Below are 6,036 nucleotides of genomic sequence, written 5' to 3' on the forward strand. Positions count from 1 at the left end.
AGGTAGCATGCTTCAAAAATCAGCCTGTCTTTGGGCCTGTTTACAGCTTTACACCAGCCCTATTTACACAGAATCAATATAAGCAGTTGTGTTTGTACGCTATGATTAGGAGGGTGATTATCAGTCAGAATGACCCATCAGCAGCTTCCATTTAAAACTGTGGAGGTTTCATGTTTCATTCTCATATCAGTCAAACCTTAATCATTTCATTTTCTCTCACATCACATCATTTCTCTGATATTTGCCATGCTGTGAATCGCACGGATCACATTACTATTGCACTCTTAACTGAACTGTGAAAATTCAAACTGCATCCTATTGTTACCATGACTGATGATGATGATGATATCTCAATACAAGTGGTTCTTCCTTGTTGTTGCATGATGCAATATGTTTATTATATTTCTATCTCTATACCCCTCTTGCCTGTTTTCTAACTAAAGTGTTTACATGAGGACACATTGAGGAATGGCTCACGTTAAACTCCTGCTGTTTACAGTGTTATTGTTCATCTTTTATGCACGACTGGATGTATGAATGTGGCTTTCTATACGATATCGTTGAACTGTTGTTTACACTGATCTCGTGCTTTACAGTTGTTCTTATATTTCTATCAGGTGTTTTATGTACAATGCAACAATAAATTTGGAATGCAACACAGACTGAGCTCTGGGTTTGAGTTTGTTTATGCCGTGCTGCTCTTAGAGGTTTGTGGTTCACTACTGCCCCCTAGAGACAAAACAGAGAAGTACAACAGAATCTTACAAGGACTCAGCTGATTGAAGCACTGACCCTCAAAACAAGTTGAAGGTACTTGAACTTTACTCAAGTCTCTTTGCTTCTACTCCATCTCTAATGAGAGGGCTGCAGTTTTTACAGCATTAGGTTTTGCAGACACAACATATGAAAACACTAAATATACAGTATGATTGAGATGGTAGCCCAAAGGGGGCATCCATACTATACATTGATATTATTGTTGTATCTTTTGGTGATAACTGATAAGAAGTTTGTTGTTTTGAATGTCAACGTATACATTTTTCATTCTCAAAATTGCAAAAGCACAAAACAAGTATAGAAATTCCCTGATCTCATTATTGCAGTGTTAATTCTGGCAGCTATTTCTAATTTTAGTTTGTCTTTAAATGAAATGCATTTTAGTTTTAGGCACATTTTAGTCATTTCTACTCTTTTTAGATTTAGTCTAGTTTTAGTCGACAAAAACTCAAAACATTTTAGTCTAGTTTTAGTCCATAAAAAGTCAAAACATTTTAGTCTTTACTTTTATTCCAATCATTTATTTTCTTGCCTTAATTTGGTACCAAATCATGCTAGTGTGTTCTCTGCACCCTGTCAAACCTGGGGTCCCTGCTTTCTACAGCTGAGAGGCGGAATACCAACAGATGCATTGCATTGCATTTTGAATGTCTGATGAAAACTAAATTCCATTTGGTCTAGTCTAGTCTAGTTTTAGTCATCAAAGATCTATTTTTGTTAGTTTTAGTCTAGTTTTTGTCATGGAAAAAAAAAGTCTGTCGACGAATTGTTATAGTCGACGAAATTAACACTGGATTATTGCAGCCTATGGCATCATGACATGCCATGGTCTTGCTATCATAGCGACCAGACTAGTGTTTTGTGAGCTGGATCACCAGCAATTATCTCATCACAGGAAAAAATGTAGATGATAACAGTTTGAACATTTATTTGTTAAAAAAAAAAGACATGTCACATCAATACAAAATACTCATCATCTCACAGAATCAAAGTCTCCTCAGAGATCAACACATTCACCCTGATAACCCAACGGGCTTCACCACTGTCAAAATGTTTATTCATGTTACTGTAAAAATATCTCATCTTGTCTTTTGCAGTGTGAAGCTGTTTCCCGTCATGTTTTACAATCAGCTGTCTCCAAAAGCACAGATATTTCCAGGAGTGACATCAGACGAGATGAGACCCCTCTGACAGCCATCAAAGAGAAAATAAATATTAATCTATGTGTAGTATTGCAGCAGCAAGGCTGCTCCAAAAAAGTCTCTCCACATGAGTTCATTAGATCAGTTTTAAAATCCAGTACACGTGTACTTCTTCAGCTACATTAATTAATTACCCTCTCTTGGTGATGAAGTTCACATGTGGAAACCAAACAGGAATGACAACACAGCAGAACAAATGTACTAAAACATGTCAACATCTATGGGCTCTCTACTTTTCCTTCTTTATCCAAGGCCCTTACTGGTTTTACATACAGACCTAATGCCTCCACTCTACACTCTTCCTTTGCACTCAAATAAACCCTGCTGTTGCTATTGTTCACTCTGCTTGGGCTTAAAAGTACACAAACACAGCCTAATCAATCAAACAATAAAATGCTGAAAATATTTTAAAGCAATAGTAACAGCATATCTAATAGTAGGCTTAACGTTTGAGCACAAGCAGAGGGAATCAAGACACAAGCAGGGACCGTTTTAGTGCAATGGCAGGGTTTTCAGTTAAAGTATTACAAAATCAATGGAGAATAAATTATGGGACAAAGCCCTGGAGTAAGACATGGAAAATGCCCTACATGTGTCAATAAAAACATCTACCCCTATGGAAATTTTTAAGGACATTTGCAGAAATTCCCTTTCACACATGCTGCTCACTGTGGGAGATTTTCCCTGACAAGAGAAAAGCAGGTTCAAGGTGCAATTTTCTCGCTCTTGTGATGTTTTGTCTTCAGTATGAATGTCACAGAGGCGTCCTGGGGGGATGAAGAGATCCCACCTCTGTGCTGGCATCAGAGGTAGTAACAGAAGTGTTGTGTGCATGTCTGACTTTGTATGTGGGGCACCTAACATTTGTTTCCACAACGCTGTAACCCACTGTGAAATTACGCAAAACAAAGACATTGTGGAATCATCATGAATGCACAGATGGCAGCAGAGCTTTGTTTCAGTACTGTAACAAAAACACAATAAAAGGGCTTAACTAGAAAGTTGACGACAAATCCAAGTTGGTGGGTGGGGCAACAAAGTGAAACATATTTACAGTATACAGATGTGTCTCAAAAAATAAGAATATCATGTTTTTTGATGTGATTTCATTCCAAATTTTCAACCCAGATATGCTAGACTAATCTCATTTAAAGTGAAATATTTGAGGATTTTTTTTGTTTTGTTTTAATCTTGATGATTACAGCTTCTCTTACAATCCACTCTCTCCAAATATTACAAAACATCAGTCCAAAAAAAGATTTGTAATACAGAAATGTTGACCTTCTGGAAAATTATGCTCATTTATGCACTCAGAACTTAGTCTGGTCTCTGTTTACACAAATTACTACGTCCATGTGACGTGGCATGGAGACGATCAGTCCGTGGCACTGCTGGGGTGTTAAGAAGCCCAGGTTGCTGTGATAGCAGCCTTCAGCTCATCTGGATTGTTGAGTCTGGGGTCTAACTTTTCACTATGTCCAAGAGATTCTCTATGGGGTTCAGGTCCAGCTAGGTGGCTGGTCAATCAAGTAAAGTAACACCATGGTCGGCAAACCAGTTTCTGGTAGTTTTGGCTTCACTGTGGGCAAGTCCTGCTGGAAAAGGAAATCAGTATCTCTATAAAAGTTCTCAGCAGATGGAAGTGCTTTAAGATCTCCTGGTAGATGGCTGGCAGCATGGACTCTGGACTTGATAAAGCACAGTGGACTAACAGCAGTAGATGACAAACCATCACTGACTGTGAACACTGAAAACACTGGTTCTTTTTCTCCTTAGCCAACATGAGACGCTTATGACGTCTGCGGTTCAGGATTTGCTCAACACCAGGAACATGGCACTTGTAGTCTATTTCCTGGGCCTCTCTGTGTAGTGGCTCTTGATCCATTGACTCCAGCCTCAGCCCACTCCTTGTGAAGCTCCCTGAAGTTCTTAAATCTGCTTTGTTTGAGGAGGCTGAGCTCATCCCTTTTGCTTGTTCTCTGTTTCTTACCACACTTTTTCAGTCAACTCTCCATGAATATGCTCTGATACAGCCTCTGATACAGCTTGTCCTTTCAGCAGTGACCTTATGAGCCTTACCCTCCTTGTGAAGGGTGTCAGTGATTGTCCTCTGGACAACAGTCAAGTCAGCAGTCTTTCCCATGATTGCAGTTGTGTGTACTGAACCAGGGTGAGAGAATAAAGGCTCAGGAAATGTTTGACAATTGGACTTTTCCACAATATTGTAATATTTTTAGATTGTGAACTTTAGATTTTGTGAGCTGTAATCATCAAGATTAAAACAAAAGAGGATTGAAAAATTACACACTGCATGAGATCAATCCAGAATACAAGAAAGTTGAACTTCAATTAAATCATAGCAAAAACACCCAAACTTATCGAGATATTCTAATTTTTTTTAGGTGTATCTGTATATGGAAGGGTGGGACAAAACAGAAACAGTAAGCAGAAAGACTGTAGAGCAACCATATCTTTCAAAAACATCAAACTGGTTTGCACTGATTGAATTTTAAAAACATTAAGAATGAATGGTTTCTTAGGGGCCTGGCAGGAAAAAATCCAGATAAATTTGAAGTAAAATTTCCGTCCTTTAAGAGCTCACTTGGAAAATTTTGAGTAAATAATCAAAACATGGGGCATTTATGAAAAGATTATGTTCAGGTCTTTGAACCAAAAATTTTGTTTGTAACAGCTCTGGAGTTTTAGATTACAAGATCTTCCTCAGCAGAAGAGGAATTTTTATTTGCAGTAGCTGTCTCTTTGTGTGTGTTTTTTTTTTTTTTTCTTTTTTTTTTACTTAGTTTCCCCCCAAAGTTTCATTTAATTAATTTGGGGTGGAAAAAGTCCTTCAATTTTGTTCTTTCTAGGACTGATAATCTATTTACTATATGGTAGATATACGTAAAAATTAGCTGAAACCATAGAAACATTAGTGATGTTGGGGGGGAGGGAGGTGTTTTGGATAAATTGGTTACTTGGTGTATTGATCATACCCAGATCTGTATCATCAGTAAAACCTTTTTAGATCTTCAAACTGTGTGAGTCTTATTTTCCTCTTCAAACTGTCATTTATGGTTCTTTTACCCTATGAGCCCATCAAGTGCAAACTTCAATTCCTCACATTATTTCTTTAACTTCTCCACATTGGTTGACAGCGACTGTCAGATGCAAAAGTCTCTGAGACTGAATACGACGATCCTGGAGTCAGGGTCTTTTTGGGGTTGATGGATCCCCTGCAGGCGGGTTCTCCAGAAATCACACACTTACTTGTAAAAGTTAACATAAATAAAAATAAATAAATAAATACAAAGGCATGAATGATCAGTCTAGCTGCCTACAAACATCATACTGTGAAAACACAATGCTTGTTAAAGATGCTCAGCAGGAGGATCAAAGAGAAACCGTCAGTGGGAATGTAGATCCGGTTCAACGGGAGACCTCTGCTGCTCGTCCTATGAAATCCTTCTTTTCTTTCATCACAAACCTCAATCATGCTGCATCACAAACCAGTGGGATTTAGATATATAGTTTCCTTTCTGTTCTATTATCAAACGTTTGGTCTAAACCTGCTACATTATTGCATCTAATCATATAAAAAGTGTTGTTTTGTTTTGCTGAACCATCATCAGTTTTTAATGTCTGCTAGACAAAGCTTCCCTCCTCAGGTTTATGCTAATGTTCACGAGTCTACTGTGCTGCAGTCTTAGTCAGAAACTTAAGCTGATGGCTTCTATGTCCTTGCTTTGTACCGAAGAGATGAATAATAGATTCTGTCGTGATCTTCTGAACAATCTTTAAGTAATCTTAGTAAGCCTGACTGATAGAGCAAGTAGCTGATATTATCAGGCAATCATAGCATAGTCCTCAAGAAGCTGCCAGACAGCAGGGGGCATGGTCCTCCTGTCAACCAAGACAGGACGACCACAGTGTACGAGATCAGCTAAAAAGAGGCAAGTGAATCTTCTGAGGAAGACTGCAGGAAGTAAGCAGTCGAAACATGTCAAGGTAACAAAAAATGCAACTTGTCTGGCAGTACAAATACACAGAAAAAAAGGAA

This window comes from Cheilinus undulatus, linkage group 21 (genome assembly GCF_018320785.1).
Source record: "Cheilinus undulatus linkage group 21, ASM1832078v1, whole genome shotgun sequence".
NCBI classification, from domain to species: domain Eukaryota; kingdom Metazoa; phylum Chordata; class Actinopteri; order Labriformes; family Labridae; genus Cheilinus; species Cheilinus undulatus.